The sequence below is a fragment of the Zosterops lateralis genome, assembly GCF_965231275.1.
Source record: "Zosterops lateralis genome assembly, chromosome: 1".
NCBI classification, from domain to species: Eukaryota; Metazoa; Chordata; class Aves; order Passeriformes; family Zosteropidae; genus Zosterops; species Zosterops lateralis.
In genome coordinates, this window is record NC_139762.1 from 123,324,250 (window position 1) to 123,343,080 (window position 18,831).

At 39.1% G+C, this 18,831-nt stretch overlaps 1 long non-coding RNA gene across 1 annotated transcript in view; it reads right to left on the reverse strand.

The window, feature by feature from the left end:
- Nucleotides 1-9,319: 9,319 nt before the first annotated feature.
- LOC310918707 overlaps nucleotides 9,320-18,831 on the reverse strand; it is a 59,780-nt gene continuing 50,268 nt past the window's right edge. Inside the window, exon 4 of the long non-coding RNA XR_014591728.1 lies at nucleotides 9,320-10,694. This is a non-coding gene — a long non-coding RNA (uncharacterized lncRNA). The remainder of the gene's footprint in view (nucleotides 10,695-18,831) is intronic.

The following is an 18,831-nucleotide window of genomic DNA, read 5'->3' on the forward strand; positions in this document are numbered from 1 at the left end:
TTCAACCCTAACACATTTATAAAATGAATGGTTATCCTTCATGCCAATCTTCCAAGATACCATATTCTCTGAAATGAATGGTCATTAGACCTTGACTCAGAAATCTATATTTATCATAAGTTATTAAAGCAATACAAATAATTTTAGAATACCAACTATAGATCTGCTGCTGACAAAAGGAATTTATGTTCCAGAAAATAAAACATGTATGGGGAAGAGATAGAAGAGAACAACAATTTCTTTAAGATTTGGTCACAAGCTCAAAATTGCTCAAGTGAAATTAAAAAATCTTTACAAAGTGAATATTGTTTGTGCAGAGATGTTCAGTAGTCCATTTATTTCTGTGTTTTTCTCACAATACCTAAGGAATAATTGCTTTTAGAAGGTTTGCAAATTGTTCTGTGTGCCCCATATCCTTGAGGACTGAAGTGCACACAAAGTAGAACTCTGTCAGTCATGGTCTGGGAAGGTTTCCCAGATGTATCTGGTGGTGAAGCAGAAGCAGTGGTGTTGGACTGGGATGTGCAAGTACTCAAGGAGCAGACTTCACCCAAATGCTGCTGCTTGCAGAGTAATAATAAGGGAGAAAGAGCAGCCACTGCATTTATTGGTGAGTCAGGGAATGCCAGTGCTAAACAGGGAAGGTAAAGGCAGTGTGATGCACCTTCTGACATGTTTCTGATTTCTTGGCCTGACAGCTGTTTCATGGCTGGCATGTGATACAGACTCTTGTCGTCTAAAAACCCAGGAACCAGAGTTAAGAAGTATAAAGATTCACAATCTGATTTTCCTACTGCTCTTTTTCTTGTCTTTCCTTCTTGTTGTACAGGGAAAGCTACTTCTTGGAGAGCTTTTGGTTGGAATAAGAAATTCCAGTCCTCCAAAGAGATGCCAAGTGTTGCTAGAACCTTACAGAGGGCACCCACGGGGACAGCCAAAGACAGAAATGTCACTAGATCTTGTCTCGTGGTACCCTAGCCTTAAAACATTGGTGCCTCCTGTCTGGGGTGTAGCAAGCAGGGAGCTCCACCAAAATTTCATGAAATGATAAATGAAAGGAAGAGTACACCCCCTACTTTAATTTCAGAAATGCAAACAAATAAACAATAAGAAGAGCAAATATTGTAACTCAAATATTTATAAAAGACTGCTGTACTGAATTATCCAACCTTCTTGGTGATCAGCCTCAAAATGATATGATTTTGCTAACACTGGCGTATCTATACTTCTGCCCTTCCAAATGGATGATTAACTAAAACTGCATGTTAGCATGTTTTGTTCAGCACAGTATCTCTTAAAAGCACTCCACAGATCACCTATAACAGATTATGTTCTGCACAAGAGAAGGAAGAAAAAATATTTCAATAGGTAAAGAACTATTTTCTCCAGGCCAAAAATAAGAAGGAAAACAACTGTCACACAAATGTCTATGTACATAAATAGAGTTGCCTTGGACTTGTACAAGTTCTGGATAAACACAATTGAAAGTTTCCATTATAGTGAAGGAGTGTAAGGGAGTCCAGGGTCAACCCCAGTGGTTCCAGAATGGTCAAATTGGTGCTGTAACACACTGAATGCTGGCAGTTTTAAAGGGAAGACTATCCTCAATAAATTAATCAGTGTCATTTGATGAAACTTTTAGACACTAGTTGTGAAAGCAATGCAACCTATCAAACAGAACTGAGAAAGAAAGCAAAATCTGATTCAAGGGTGTCAGCTCTGAGAGAACAGAATCCAGGTGGAGGGAAAACAGTGCTGCTTGAGAGTCTGTAACTGCACATTCCTGTGGTAGCATCAGAACAGTAGCTGGGATGGATTAGTGGCTTCAGATGGGAAATCAATGGGGAGAAACTTAAAATCCATTTTGTGCACTGCTGTGCTAATGTGCCAAATGTCACTGTCTCCTGGTTGGCTGCCTCAGGGAGGGACACTTGCAGTTTTCCATCAGTTCCTTGTAGATTGCCAATCTGGAAGATTTTAAGTCAAGCAAACCCATGTTACTTCACTAAAGCAACAATGCAGAATGAAAATTGCCATGAGCTCTGGCATTGTGATAGTGACTTCAGACACAAATAAATATTATTTGAGAACACAGAACTGTTAGAAGAGAGATTTCTTGGAACTGTGGTCTGAGATTGTGGAGATGAAGCACCAAGAGAAATTATTTTCAAACTCCCTCTTTTCTGCCTGGTCTTCACCATTGTAATTAATACTGGGATGCAGACCAAGCTGTGGGGAACACATGCATATTAAGAAATGTATGTAAATGTTGTAGCTGCCCTAGAGTCCTCATAGTTGAGACAAGCTAGAAATGGAAACAGAATCTCATCTTCCATTTCCCTGATGAACAGTGCAATTGAATGGATGGTTAGGGCTATGTGGGAAGACTTTGGCAGCAGGCAAGGCATCTTCTCCCAGGGATCCATTCAGTGTGCTGTCCAGGACGCCTTTCCCACAGCCAATTATCAGCAATTTTCGTCTGTATTATTCTACCATGCCTTAGAAAATACCTATTAGACATTTGCAAAAAGGAAGGAGGAAAAAATGTCTGCAAAAGAAAAAGCAAAGACGTTCCTCAAAGACAAAAGTTCTTGCCCCACAGGCCAAGGTGAGCTTACCCAGGAGAAGTTTAGAGGACAAAAGATGTGACAGCAAAGAAAGAAAAAATTATTGCCTGATGAATCACTTACCATGGATGAAAATTGTAAAGATGATTGATGGTATTTACATTCAGCTAGAGTAACAGTCCTGCACTAACCTGTTTAAACTTATAAAATCCAAGTCTGTTTTCACACACTGTTAAGGTCAGTGCAAAGCTTCCCTTGGTTTTCTCTATAAGGAGTGGAGACAGAGGGGGGTCAAGTATGCTGAGAGTTATGTGAAAGCAGTGTTTGCATGATATAATGGCAAATTATTGAGTCCTGGCATGCAAGAACATGATCATTCACATTTACAGTGTGACAATAAAGAGGACAGAAGACATATGAGATAAAAGGGCAGAGAGAGGGGAGAAAGAGGAAGGAAGAGGACAGATTGCAAGCCAACTAAAATTCAGTACACAAAATTGTATTTTAGGTAGGGGAACAGCATCAACTTCTAAGCTTCGAACTGAAAGCTCTTCTGACATTTTCCCATTAAATAGCTTGTCATGTGAAAATGCCAAATGACTGAAATTGAAAGTGCTTAAGGTAATATTTTTCCCATTATTTTCATAATTCCAGAAGTTTTAGACTATAATTTTTATTGCAAAGACAGAAAAAGGACAACTTCATTGTGAAACAGGTAATAGCCTAGTGATCTTTGCACTCTACCTGCCTGCAAGTAGGTAGTGCTATTTTCTAAGAGAATACCTTCAGTACTAAACTGCTTTAGAGTGAGCATGTTCTCTCTCTGCTTTTGGGGTTTTTTTCTTTAACACGCACAAAATACTTTGGAACATTTATTTTTTTTCCGTTTTGATTGTGGAAAAGAAAGAATATGTATAAAATATTCACAAGAATTTCAAAAAAGTGGTATCTTCACTGGGCCATATCTAGCATTTAGGTCATGTGCCTATCATGTTAATTGAGTGTCACAATGCATTAAGAACTGGTGGCACTTTTGAGAGGAGGGAAGGGGAGCAGTCCATTTAAAGTTGATACACTATGAAAGGCCGCCTACCAAGGCAGGCTGAGTGATTCACAATGAATAATTTATTCTCTCCTTTTTCTTGTTGAGTAGAGACAAGCAGGTTGTGAAGGGTTCCTTTTTTTCCACTGTAGTTCTATTTTGTGTCTCTAAGCCTGACCAAAAGCCAGCCCAAGTCGACGGAGGACTTTGGACTCACACATGCTTCATGGTTCACAATGAATGTCAGTAGGTAGCAACCCAGGAAAAGTTATGCTGCCAGGAGTTTTGCTATATAGAGAGGGAAAATCAATGATCCTGCTTTAAGAAGCAGATTATAACATACAGTCCAAACTGGAAACATGTTAAGTAGCAGCTCTGAAGTTCTTCTGCAAGGGTTTTTGCAGGGACAAGAATTCTGTGGCCCGAAGCATCTCTCTTGTGAGGAGAGGCTGCAGGAGCTGGGCAGTTCATTCTGGAGAACACAAGACTGAGAAGGGATTTCATCAACACATATAAATACCTCAAAGGCAGGTGCCAACAGGATGGTGCCAGACTTTTTTCAGTGGTGCCCAGCCACAGGACAAGAAGCAATGGCATAAAGTACCAGAAGTTGTACCTCAACATGAGGAAGAACTTTTTTACATTCTGGGTTGCAGAGCACTGGGACAGGCTGCCCAGGGAGGTTGTGGAGTCTGCCTCTCTGGAGACATTCAAACCCCATAAACCCACCTGGACACATTCCTTGGTCACCTGCTCTACTCGACCCTGCCTGGCAGGAGGGTTGGACCCAATAATCTTCAGGAGTCTCTTCCAACCATAACAATTCCGTGATTCTGTGAAAAGATGTAAACACTCTCCCATCAACATCTGACAAGATCACAATAAGAAATTTCTTACTAGCTCTTCTGAGCACAGTTTTCCATAACTGCTCTGTGAGAAAGGGGAGGGACTATACAAAAAGATGACTGCTTATTATCTGAATACTAGGGGTTTTTTTTAAGTGATAAAAAATGAGAATATTTTTCTATTTTTGATTTGTTTATACATGAGCATTACTACCAATATGAATTAGAACACTTTTCCACTATGTTGTTTATATTTTCTGTGACCATTCATGTTAAATAATCACTGCCACTTGATCCTCAGATTTTAGCGGAAAGTACACACAAAAAGGCCAGTGAAAGACATTACATTACTTTCTCCATAAATATTGGAAAATTATTTAAAATATTCAGACAACTTTCCTAGTTTAGATGTATTTCATATCTCAGCTCAAAAGTTAAAGAATTAAATTGAACCACAATTTAAAAAGCTGCATGGAACCTTTTTAACCTAATTGCACCATTTTTCTGAGTGTCTGCTTGATAAATTTGGGATATTAGTAGCTCTCTTGTACAGAGACATTTTTAGTCTGTACTTCTTGGGAATTTTGTGGTAATAAGCAACATCCTCAAGCAAGAAAACCAAATCCTCTTGATATTTAAAAAAGCTAAACCAAACCCTACCAAGGGCCACACAGCACTCTCCCATCTACAACTCAGGAACTGGTATGAGTTGGGGCCCAATTCCAGTTACAATTGCAGAGATGGCCACTCAGTTTTGTAGTATTTGAAGGTATGGGTGCAGGCAGTTCTGTGCCCTTTTGAAATGCTGGCATAAACATGGCCTTAGAAACCTCAGCCTGCTGGATTTTGACCCATGATCAAAATAATTTAATTACATTTGCAAGTTTAGTTTATTGGTTGGTTGGTTGGGGTTTTTAATACTTTTATTTTGGTTTGAATGTGAGCAAGAGGAACCACAGTAATATAGGACAGAATCATCCTCTAGGATGTGGTAGACTCTTTAGAACAGAAACTTGAGTCCTAATGTTTGGCATGAGTGAACCACAGTGACCAGACTGACCATGAAGATGAGTTGACAGAGTGGATCTTACTGCAATATAAAGCTCCATCCTGGACCTGAGAAGCGTTTTTCAATATAAGTTTCGCTGAAATGGAGTATTTTCAGTGAATTGTACTTTACAATATAAAAAAGATAGCTGACACTCCTTTGAATGTTGTTTGCTCTGGTTTTGGCTGAGATGATAGAGTTCAGCCTCTTTACAGTAGCTAATACAAGGCTGTGTTTTGGATTTGTGCTGGAAGCAGTGTTGATAGCTCAGGGATATTCTGTGTTTCTGAGCAGTGCTTGCACAGAGTCAAGGCCTTTTCTGTTTCTCCCACTGGCCCAGCTGTGAGCAGCCTGTGGGTGCATGAGGAGCTGGGGGGACACAACTGGGACAGCTGGTGCCCACTGACAAAGGGGATATCCTGTACCATGCTGTTCTGTGCCTAACAATATAAAGCTTGGGAAAAAGAAGGAAGGTGGGACTCTTGGAATTATGACATTTGTGTTCCCAAGTAACTGTGACACGTAATGAAGCCCTGCTTTCCTGGAGATGGCTGAACCTCTTCCTAATGATGGGACATGGTGAAAGAATTCCTTGGTTTGCACTGTTTGCATGCACAGCTTTTGCTTTATCCATTAAACTTTTTTCTCACCATGACTTTCTTGCTTTCACTCCTCTGATTCTGTACACCCCAGTGGTGGTGGCAGCAGCTGGGTCATGCAGTTGCTGCCTGGGGTTAAACCACAACATTCCTTATCAGAATGTAATGTGGGGCTCAAAGCATTCAAGATAAAGACAGATTTGATTGGAATGTGCTAGATCAAGTTTATAGTTGATGTTGCTGTTTAGATACTAGTTGCCAAGCTCCTGTGATTGCAATTGTGATGTGTCTGGGCTGGCAGATGGCCAGGTCATCACTGCTGTGCCTGTGCTGCTGAGCTGGAGAGGCTGGAAATCCAGTGTGAAGTCGAGCTTGAAGGTACTGTGACCTGCAGGTGAGTCCATAGGGGGACAGGGCACCCCAAAGGGTCTGTGGCCATGGATAAATCCACACCAGAGCAGGGGCACCTCAAAGCATCTGTGGCCATGGTTATGTCGGTGCTGAGGCAGGTACATCTTGAAGCGTCAGTGGTTGTGCATGAGGTTGTGAAGGAGCCCCTGGAAGTGTGTGGCCATCTACCACGGATACCACACACGATAGTGATCCTTAAATACCAATAACCTCCCAAGCAACTACCACTCAATGTTTTGTCAAATGAAAATTATCTATAACATTTCAGTGATTCTGCAGATAATTATCCATACCAAAAGAAAATCTGAAGAAAATAGTTTTAAATATTACAGCTGGATTCAACCCAACAAAGTGAAGAGCAGGAAATACGTGTCCAATTTCTCATTCGAGAACGACCACAATGAGCCTCTTGTGATATGCAAAGGCCTGAACAATAGCCCCCTCAGAGAGAAGGGGCTATTCCTCTCTCTTTACTTCATCACTTGTGCTCCTGACTCACTGTAAAAGTAAAGATTGTAGGGCTGTCTGTGAACTGAACTTTGATATAGCTACTGAGTGAATTAAATTGACATTTGTCACAAAAACAAAAAATCAGCATAGAAATATGCCATCAGATCTTTCTAGGAGATTATTCTCTTCATAAGGCTCCAGATTATGTTTTCCCACCATCCATCCTTTTCCTTCATATTTTCTTCTGACAACACACTGCAAAGCTCTCCAGTCTTACAGCTTTTTCCAGGTAGACTAACCAAGGTGAAGTGTATCTATTTCTTTCCCCACACAGATATTCTTTCTCTGTGTTTCTGAGGCACATCAAAAAGTTAAAAAACAAAAGCATAACATGTATTATATCTTGTTCTTTCACCCGATCCTAGAGCAGTCTGCAGCAGGAGCAAGTGCTAACTTGCCTGATCCACAGCATGAAAATTGAATTTGGATCAGTTGAAAGTCTTCAGCTGAAACTCTTGGGATGTTTAGAAACAAAGTACTGGCAAATCTCTACTACTCTATGCAAACCAAGTTGTTGCAAGAGTCAACACCAAAGCCAGTTTGGATGAAATCATAAAAAATATATACTCATTTGTTAACATTTGTGTCTTGTTTGTTCCTTCGAAGCCTCTCACAATTTGTGTGCACCAAGACATTCTTTTGTTAATTATTCTCCTTGGGTAGAGTTTGGAATTTGCTCTGTTTGGACAATTGAGGCAGCAAGTAAATGACTGATATTAAAACAAATGTCTGAACACTATAATACAGTTTTTTAATCATACTGTTCAATTTCTTGTTTGTTTTTCTAGATGGTACATTGTTTGTTTGCATCTGTTTCTACTGTAGACAAATCTGAGTCTCCAGTACTGCCCAGAGTTTGCACTATGGATCTGTCATAATGTTTTTTTATCCTTAACAAGGCTGTACTAAGTTATGTAGATACTGACTATTTGAGTATTAATTTATTTTTCTAAAAGCTCCAGAATGTAGGGACATTTCTCTAGGACTAAAAGATAATTATATGCTTCTACTAACTAACCCTGCCAATTAACTGTTTGTTTTGTAAATTCCCAAAGAAAACATTAGGCATATTATTCTAACCTTTAAAATCTCTAAAAAGGTAAATTGTTCCAGAGTTCTTCTTGAATTACTTTAAGTAACAATCAAACAAAAAGATTGTCTCACTTTCTGACTAATTTGAAATTCAGAGCAACTCTCCTAAAAAGTTATTAGACTTTTGACTCTTCACTATTTGAAAGGCAGAACCATATCAAAAGACATCACTGGGTTATATTTCTCCTGTAGAGCTATGGTGGGGTTCTAATCACCGATCTGAAGTTCTTGCTGCCACAATTTTCATTATTCTCTGTAAATTTCAAAGCCAAGCCACTTAAAATAATTTAGAAAAATTTGATTGTTCAGGGTCCATCAGTTTCTACTTCAAAGGTCTAAGATATTCTTCTCAACATTGCTAATTTTTCTTTGCAAAAAAAAAAAAAATGTATTCCATTTAAATGCACAAATTAGACATCTTATGTCCATATTTTAGCCTGGTGTTCCAAAGAGGTAGTTCATACTATAGACATTCCTATCTAATTAGAATTTTCAATGAAAAATGAAAGAGGGACAGAAGCCTCCAAGACTATTAAGTACCTAAAAGTTTGTCATAATAAACAGCTGAGTAAAAGGAGAGTGTTGCAACTTCTTATGTCTTCTTGAAGAGCACCTTCTCTTTTGCCCTTGATGTGGAACAGCACATCATTGCAACATATCATAGTTTTTCTTATTGTAGTTCCAGGTTCTTTAAAACAGTTATTACTGCCTTGTTGACTCAATATTTCAGCCCATTCTCTTCTCAAAAGAAGGAGGCAGATCCTTGCTTCTGTGCATCAGGCTGTATGTACATATAACCAAACACATGAAGGCTTGCTTACATGGTGCTGTACATATATATATGTGTATATATATGCACATACAGACATAAGAAAAAACTTCTTTCCAATTTCATGTTCTTTTTTTAATGTCTTTTATTGTTGCTCAGATAGTCTATGTCATCTTTAGTTTTTCTCAGCCAATGGCATTCATGTCTTTGCTTCAGAAAGTGTGTTTGGTGAATTCCTCCTCCTAGACCTTCTGTCATTCCCCAGCTTTGTGTTCTGCCCATTGCAAAATACTAATTGTTATTGTCATCAGAAATCTTTAAAGTCTTCAAGAAGTTTAGAAAGTCCACTTCCATACTCAAACAGAATTTAAATTGTCTTTTATTAACAAAACTAAAGTTTCCTTTCTGTTGAATTTTTAGGGATGTTCAGCTGACTTTCTCTAACAGTGTATTATGAAGCTGCAGCATGTACTCACAGTCATCATGAATCTGAGAATAGTTCTGTTTAATTTCCAAAAATACAATTCAGAACTCCCCAGTGAATGAATAACCATTTTTTAAACTTGGGGAATTTAATTAAACTTGGTTTCTCTATTTCATTCTTAAACCGTAACATAATCATAACATTAATAACATTGTCTAATACTAAAATAATTTTTGTTTACTTGTCATCAGTATATGACCTTGAATTCCTTGAATGGAATTAATTAGAAGGAAACACACAGTATTATTTTTAAGAATCACGTGAATATTGATGTCTGTTCTTTTTGCAAAAGATTTTTTCATTCTGGAACATGTCCCATTAGGGTTGTTTGTGCAAATTTCTCTCAGAGCTTTTTTTTTTTTTTTGGCTACTGAAAGCACAGTGTAGTGCAAAACATAGATAATTATCAGTATCTTTACATACTTCTCTTTTTTGGTGTTTGGAGAGGTGGGAAGGTTGACATTTTTTCCAGTCACTTTTCCCACTAACTGGAAAAATATCTCATTGGTGAATTGAATAGTGAGAGATAGATTTGGCTTAAGAGGAAAAAACAACATAATTAATTATGTAGTTGTATTCAGAATAAAACATTTCTTAGAACAGCAATAAATTTCATGACCTGCCTTCAAGTGCTTCAAAATACAGTGTTTCTGGATATCATTAGCATATTATATGGATGATGATTTTCAAGGAAGATGAGAGTTACTGTTATAAGGTGATTTGTAGAATTATTGGGTTATTAAGGTTGGGAAAGACCTTAAGAGCATCAAGCCTAATGTTTAACCCAGAACTGCCAAGTTCACCACTAAACCAGGTCCCCCAGATCCGTATCTACATGTCTTTTAAAAACTTCCAGGAGTGGTAACTCAAATACTTCCCAGGGCAGCCTGTATCAATGCAATCACCCTTTCAGTGAAGAAATGTTCCCTAGTGTCCAATCTAAACCTCCTCCGGCACAATTTGAGACGATTTCCTCTTGTTCTGCCACTTGTTATTTGGGAGAAGTAACCCCCACCCGGCTGCAACCTCCTTTCAGGCAGTTGAAAAGAGTAATAAGGTCCCCCTCAGCCTCTTTTTCTCCAGACTAAACAACCCCAGCTCCCTCAGCTTCTCCTCATCAGACCTGCGTTCCAGACCCTTCACCAGTTCTGTTGACTTCTCTGGACATGCCCCAGCACCTCAATATTCTTCTTGGAGTAAGACTACAAAGATAGAGGAGACACTGCTTGTGCTCATGATCACTTAACCAGTCATTCCAAGTCCATGAAGTCTCTCTTGATTGCCCTTGAGATTCTTGTTGCAACTTCACTTCTGATTACCTGAAAAACTGATAAAGAATGATAATCTGAGGGCCGTACTAAGAAATGCTAAGGGGTAAGTTTTTTTCCCCACATCTATAATCCAGAAGGAGTTACAAAGTGGTGAGCAGCTGCCAACACTGCCAGGCCTTGAACAGGCACAGACATGGACATGCAAGGACACTCAATCCAACAATTTAGAGTTTGCCTTGCTGTCAGTGAAGGGACTCCCCTTCAGTCTCTGGATTGACTGATAATGTCAGGCCATGAAGAGGCCAGACACAAACCTGTGGGAAACAAGCATATTCCTTTCTGTGGATGATGGAAACAATTTGCCTTTTTTTCACCCACTAAGAAACAAAAAAAGCAGTAGAAAACTTCAAACACCAGAGTGCTTGAAATGCATAAGAAAGATTATGTTTCTGCTGTGGTACTTGCAGCAAACTACTCCAAAGCAAGCACAATGAAAGAGGAAGGACACAAGTTTTAAACCACTTTAGTTTTTTCAGTGATTAGGTCCAAATGATGTTAAAGAACAAAATATTGACACAGACTGCTTCCTGAGGTTATCTCCTCACTAGATCAATAGAAACATCTTTCCCTACCCATGTCTCAGTACTGCACAGAATCTCACCCAGCCATGCCTAGTCTCATAAGCAGGAATTCTCATTTCAAAGCCTGATTTGAAGCATCTATTCCTCTGTGTAAAAGTTTTTGTAACCTCTCTTACAAAGTAGGGAATGTAGCTCCTGAATGTAGATCCACATAATAAGATTATGGCTGAAAAAGTGAAAAGTAGAGCTCATTTATTCTACATGCCTACTCCAGAAAATGACGATCATTATCCATCAATAGCATGCACTGGAATGAAGAATCCCAGAGAGGACAAACAGCTGCTGCCAGAGGCACAAAGGAGACAGCATGGTGATCAGTGTGGGGAGACTATCACACAATATTTGAGACAATTATTAAAAACAACCAAATCAGTGGCATTAGCCAACTGTTTGTTTCAGACTCATTTAACTGACCACATGGGCAGTCTCAAAAAATTATGGCATTTCAGAGTGGCTGCACTAGAAGCCTACTTGAAGGCAAAAGGAGGCCTTCAATTCCTCTTAATCAATTCCTCTGAAAAGACAGTTGTTACAAAAATTATAGTTTAGTCTATTTAAATTATATTGATGTTAGGGACAAAATCCGAGATGTGAAGATGATCTTAAGGGTCTTTTCCAACCTTAGCAATTCCAAGATTCTATGAATATGCATTAATGGCCCAGCAGGCCAGTATTGCAGCACAATCAGGAGCACAACTCTTCTAGGCTTAACAGTCTCAGTCATTTGAATGGGTCTCCACATGGTAAAAGACAATGAACTAAATCACATCCCATTAATGCAGGTCTTTCTCTAACAGGGGTTTTACCAGAATTGCATTTGGAAATTAAACCATAGTGGAAAGAAAAGCTGGACCAGGTCAGCATAACATTGACCTTTTCTGGCTGAAAGGTACTTCCACTCCATTTGACTTTTCTAAATTTTGTGTTATGCTAATATGTACAGTATGTATAATATTCAAGATTCTTTTTGATTACAGAAAATATGTAAATAATACATTTTAAAATTGCCATGAAATCTCTCTGCTTTCTAGAAATATATGCAAAGTTTGCCATGTCCATCATTTGAAGTTGTCCTTTGTACTCACTTATGTGTGCTTACTGCACACATTCAAGGGTTTTTTATCATCAATGTACTATTAACTGAGTTTATAAAGATTAAGCAAAACTGGTAACTTGCTTTGTTTTTATTCTTCACAAAAATTCCATCATCTAGATATCCCTATTTTTTAAATTTCTAAACTCTTATATCTCCTTTCACATTGCTTTATCTCTTGACAAGAGATAAAAGATGGATAGACACCGCTCACTTCTCATGAGCAGTGATGCTTTGGCCATCTAAGGCTGTTAGCTTTCTCAAAACATAATTTTGATGGCTCCCAAAGGAAACTAACATAAAAAGTAACTACCATGCAAAAGTAAAATGACTAAATTTATTTATATAAGATACAGCTTGATTCAATATATTGCACCATGACTTTAGCAAGCCAATAAGAAACACTCAATGCTGCAGCATTCTGCAACTCTTTAATGTGGCTTGGTGGTCAGCAGAGTTGTCACTGCTGTGACTCTCAGCAGCACTGCAGATGCAGTCTGACTGAGCCATTAGCTCATTTTCAATGGACAAATACTTGTGTTTTCATCAATACGTGATCTTACCTGAAGATGAAATTGAACTCCACAGGCCACAATGCAATCATATTTTCCACCTTTGTTTGTCTTCGTTTGGTTTTGTTTTCCTTTAAGTCTGTGACTTTCTTGCAGTTTTTCTGGTACCTTCTACCTTCTGGTGCATTCAGAAAATTACTGAATGAAATGTGTTGCTGAATACTTCTCGATTCTGTGAATTTTGCTCTGAATATTCTTACTGATCCTCTTTTTTTCCTCCACTTCCGAAATAGATATTCTAACAAATTTAAAAGTAAAATCTAATTTTAGCTATGATAAATGTCATCACTAAATTGTCTGCATAAAAATTTCACTGCAAACATAACCCCATTACTGTGTGAAAGTATATGGTTACCTATATGTTTTAATGTGCTTACAAGTAGATTTTGGCTGTTCAGTTTGGCACACGTGAAAGTGATCTCACAGTGACACATCAGGAAATTTTCTCCATGGCAGCTGCTGGTGTGACTGAAGTATCTCACGACATTCTCATAAAGATCCACTGAATCTCACACAGTGAATGTTTTCAAATGATCCTAAAATTCTGAAAATACTCCAAAGTGCTTTTGACCATGTCAACCATGATTATTTACTTTAGTATCTTAACTCATCAAGAGAAATTGATGGTATGAAAACCAAGGGGGTTTTGCTCCTGTATATGCTGAAGGTGGTCAAGACTCTGGATGTGCTGGAATAATTAAGAGAATTTTCTTTGAATCAGCCATTCCATCCTGCCTCATGCTATTGCCAAGGTCAACATCTCCATAGGAACATTTTTTTGTGTTGCAGAGATTGTAGCTTCTGCACTGCTCATACATGAGAGGCATGAACATACTGGAGGGAGTCCAGCAAAGGGCCACAAATGTCATTAAGTAACTGGAGCATCTCTTCTGTGAGGAGAGATTGAGAGAGCTGGGACAGTTTGGAAAGTAGACGTGAATTTATTAATGTCTTTAAATACCTGAATAGAGGAGGCAAAGAGGACAGACCTAGGCTCGTCTAAGTGGTGCCCTGTGACAGGATGAGAGGCAATGAGCACACACTGAAACACGGATCATTCCCTCTGAACAGCAGGAAACACTGTTTTTACAGTAAGGGTGACCAAGCACTGGTACAGGTTGCCCAGAAGCATTGTGGAGTTTCCATCCTTGGAAATATTCAAAAGCCATTTGGGCATGGTTCAAGGCAGCCTGTTTGAAAAGAAGGCTGCCCCATTGACCTCCAGAGGTCCCTTTAAACCTCAATGATATTGTGATTCTGTGGGATTCTTACAGACACAAGCTCCAGTTTGAAAGAACTGAAAGGTCTGCCATTAATATACTGGAATTCAAAATATGGGACTGAAACATTCAACCTCAGGTCTTATACGGAGTGTTTCCTTCACACAGAGAGCAGCCTGTGTAAAATAAATCTTTAGTCAAGCCACCATCTCTCTTGAGGTCCTGTAAACACTGACAAGAGGAAAGATCCTTCAGAGAGCATTAAAGAGCAGAAATTTATTTTAGCCATCTGTCTTCTTCTCTCTCTCTCTCCCTTGACTACTTATCTCAGGAAGAAAAGGCAGCTCTTTCCTTCCCTGGGGACAATGCCACTAAAATTTACAAACAGCTGTCCCATTGCAGTGCTATACAGGATACCTCATATGGCAGCAAGAAACTTTGGCTTCTCAATAGCTCATTAAAACACAGCTTTTGGGGTCAGGGCATGAAATTTTTGTTTATCCTCCAGGAGCACACAAGCATGGACGTCAAGGGTATGACTCACAAAGAAGAAGGTTTGCCAAGTTCAGAAGAGATGCACATTAAAGTGCACACAGTGCACAGCAGGTTTGAAGCTGGCAGGATGGTGCCCTTCCTAGCACAGTCATGCAGGATCTGCCTGGGACAGTGGTCACAATAGTAGGGAAAGGCTGTGTTAACAGTCCCAGACAGGGCAAGGTGATTAATCAGGTGATGAGGCTCCATACAGGAGCTCCCTCACAGAGCTGTAGGAGATGGAGATAGACACAAGGTTCGTGGGTAACATACAGTTTAAGTCCAACCTACATGCAGGGAACGAGGACTAGACACAGGCTAACCTAAAATACAAAGGTTTAGTGTCTGGATCTGTGCTGAAACAGGGCTCCTGGGCATGTGGGCAGGGCTGACGAGAAGCTGGGCAGAGCCAGCTGAGCCTGGTAGTGCCCTCAGAGTCTGGACATCTTTTGACTCTACAGACTAACTAATGACGGATCTTCCTTGGCCATATACTGGCCTATGAGGATTGGCTTTATACGTACACAGCTACAATTCCACTTGTTTTTACTAATGGCACACCTCCAGATGTGGAATGACCTCCAAAGGCAGTCTTTTCCAGCCATTCTGACACAGAAAATTCTGCTAAGAATCACTGCAGGTGACTTGAAAAAAATCTGAACACGTTGGTTTCCTGGGTGAAGATTTGCACCCACCAGTCCTTCTATTGGATAAAATTGACTCAAACGTCTTAAAACCTTTGATTTACTAATTTACTAGAAAATTGGTCACAGTCAGTAACTAAGACATCCTGTTAACTTTTAATCTATCCTTTATGTTTTTCACTCTTGTACATTTTTACCACTATATCTCACTTTAAAATTTAGGTTCCTTTTACCTAGGAAGATAACTGTGAAAAACTGGGGAATCACAAATAGTTTTGTTTCTCCTTTATTTAAAGGTAACCCCTGTTTACTTCTCACTTTAAGCTAGAAATACAGTATTTCTTGAATGTGGTCTTAAAAATATTTTGTGTATTATGATACCAAAAAATTCAAAACTTGTTCTAAACTGTATTTAAAAAACTTAGATAAACAAATAGTGTTCTAAAGCAGTTATTTTAGAAACATGTAGAAATTAAAGTTCTTGTTTTATGAACTATTTTATAAAAAACAGATATTTTTCTCTTATATCCTTAAGAGCTTTCTGACAAGGTTAGAAAGGCTGTGCATTGGTTAAAAAATGTGGATTCAAAACAATACCTGAAAGAGATGGGACCACTGCAGTGTTGTCACAGCACTGTGTGTCATGGCAGTGAGCACACTGGAGGTGACCAGCTGCTCCTCTGGAGCTGAATATTGCCTGGAAAGGGGCAGAGCAGCCAGCAAGGCAGGAGGGAACAGCAGGGGCCTGGACTCGAGGTGGAATTATGTGTCACATGGCCTAAAGGGAAAAACTGATAGATGTGCAAAGAGTTCCTAGTAGCTTTAGACTAATTAATCACACAAGATCAGGTCATATCCTGACTTCCTACAACTGTGCCAGGAGGTACAGAAGATTTCAGTCCAGCCTACATTTAAGCATTTCTGAAGAGTGCATTCATCCCATACTGTTCATTTTGATTTCTTTAGATTTTGGATTGCTGCTTTATTAAACCCCATACTTTGCAGGATCCAAAATAGGAGCCTCACATGAGCAGAGTGCTTAGTTAACATCCTGAACAGCAACAAAATCCAAAATACAATCAGCCTTCCATAATTAAGACAGAAATTTATAGAGTACCATTATTTTCTATTTACATCTCTGTAGAACACACTCAGTTGCTGTATTTTATATTTAGCACAAAGTATTTTATTCTACACATTCAAAGCAATTAATAATGGTCTGTCTCCTTCACCTTGCCCTGCTATACAAAACACATTTTCTTCTATCCTGCATTGAATACATGGAGTAAATCACAAAGGTCACACCAGTCTGTCAGAAAACAAGTTTATGTTCTTGTTCTGTAACATGGCAGGTTGCCTAAGCATATTTAGAGGTGCTAGATAATTTTCATTTTCCAGGCCTCCAGCCTCCCTTTGATCTCCATATATCACTTTCCAATTCCTTTCAATTCTATTCCCATGTGCATGGATGCAGCTATGCAACAACAGAGGTTATTTGTAATTAACCCTGAATTGAAGACACAACCTTCTTGCCAAGCACCAGCCCTAGAACAGAGCCTTCTCCACCTTTCCTGTTGTGTGGTTAATTGCCACTGGGGCCATGGCATTCCCCATGAAGTGTCTGCAAGCAGCTCAGAGAAAGGGTGACAATGAGGACTTTCACATGCAGGGGCTAATGACATCAAAATTACAGCTTATTTAACAGCATGATTCATCCAGATACTTAACCACAGATTTAAAAATAAATATACACTCTTTCCATTTGAAGTTAGTGAGACAGAAATACATCTTCTTGAACAAAGCACGTGTCTGACAAATTCTGTAATGAATCAAGGCTTTCTACCACCAAGTCTTAAATAACTAAATTCAGTCTCATTTCTGTTCTTACCAGCTACTATTACAAGAGTGCCCAGGAGTCATCAACAAGGACTTTGATTTGTTTAGCTCTGTACAGGGCCAGGGGGATAAAAAGGACAAAAGCCTGACAAGAAGGAGAGACAGTCAGCAGGGCAGAGATGAGAGTGATGGGACAGAGGGTGGGCAGCACAGCTAAGAGGGGCTCAGCCTCATTGTCTGGAGACTGTCACAAGCAGCCTGTCCACAGAGAGCTTTCCATGGTGTGTGATGGAGGGTGATGAGGCAGCTTTACTGAGGTGCGCAGAGAGCTCCTCGCAGGCAGAGTGAGAGAAGACACAAAACTGCTTCCTTGAAATGCTAACAAGTGCAGGCTGAGGCTGGCTGCCATCAGTGACCTATCAGGGCTGAGAGATGACACTCTCTGTGAATTATAGGTGATCTGTAGGGAAGGTGAAGCTTTGAAGAGCCTTGAAGGTGAAGTCAAGTGCTTCACCTTTAATGCGATATAAAAAGAAAAGCCAGCAGTGGTGTCATGAGAGGGAGCAAAGTGACAACCCAGTGGGATTATTTTGCAGCAGCATGATGAAGGTCAGGAAAAGGCTATATCCCTGCCCAGATCATTCCCTCCCATGACCACAATCACTCAGCTGATCCTCCTCACTACATGAGTACATGAGGCACTTCCACTAGCACTTGGCAAGTTTGATTTTTTAATTCTCATATTCAGGGCATGTATGGGATGAAGACTGTACTCAGGATAAGGAGTATGATAAAAATGCTTGGGAAAAAAATTAGAATATAATTTAAAAATGCAAATGTCTTTTAAATTATATATTAATAAAATGATCACCAGATAATCAAAAGAAAGTAATTAATCACTGCTTTATTTTTAATTTTTGGTTCATGTTCTTGATTTCTCAAGAATTCACAAGATAAAGGGGCATATTTACTCCATTAATATGCGTGTTCCATAATCAAAATTACAAGTAGAAAAACTACTTAACTTTTAACATCAGGTATAAATAGAAAAAAAATAAATTTTATTAACAAATACAAGTACTTTGTTTAATTATGAGGGAGTTTTTCATCTCATAAAAGCATTTGCTTTCATGTTCTTTCACCTTTTCATCTCTCAGAATTACATAGGGGATGTCATATTCTCTAGACATTGACCTTCTGAACAGACCACTGGAGATCTAATCTGTCACATCCCTTGACATGTCTGAATCCCCACATGGGGCACATCCTCTTCATTACGCTGTTGTTAAATTCCATATCCACACACTGTTTTGCTGTAATTTGCTCCTTTTATTCTGTTCTCCAGCTGTTGTTAACAACCTCATGAACTGACTGTTTTAAGGGAAATCCCAGACTTTGCTTCTTAGCCTCCAGCAATGACCAAACGTGACCAGTAAGCAAAGAGGTCTGGTGAGCAACATTCTCCTATATCTTTCATTAATAACCAAGTATCTATCACAGATGCTCTCAGCATTATTTCCTACTGGGTTCTTTACACAACATTACTTCTTTCCATTTCCTTCCTCCCAACTTTGCTTGGAATGCACACACACAAAATAACAAATTAAAAATATCCAACAGCCAATGAAACGAGCAACAACCAAAAAAGGCTTG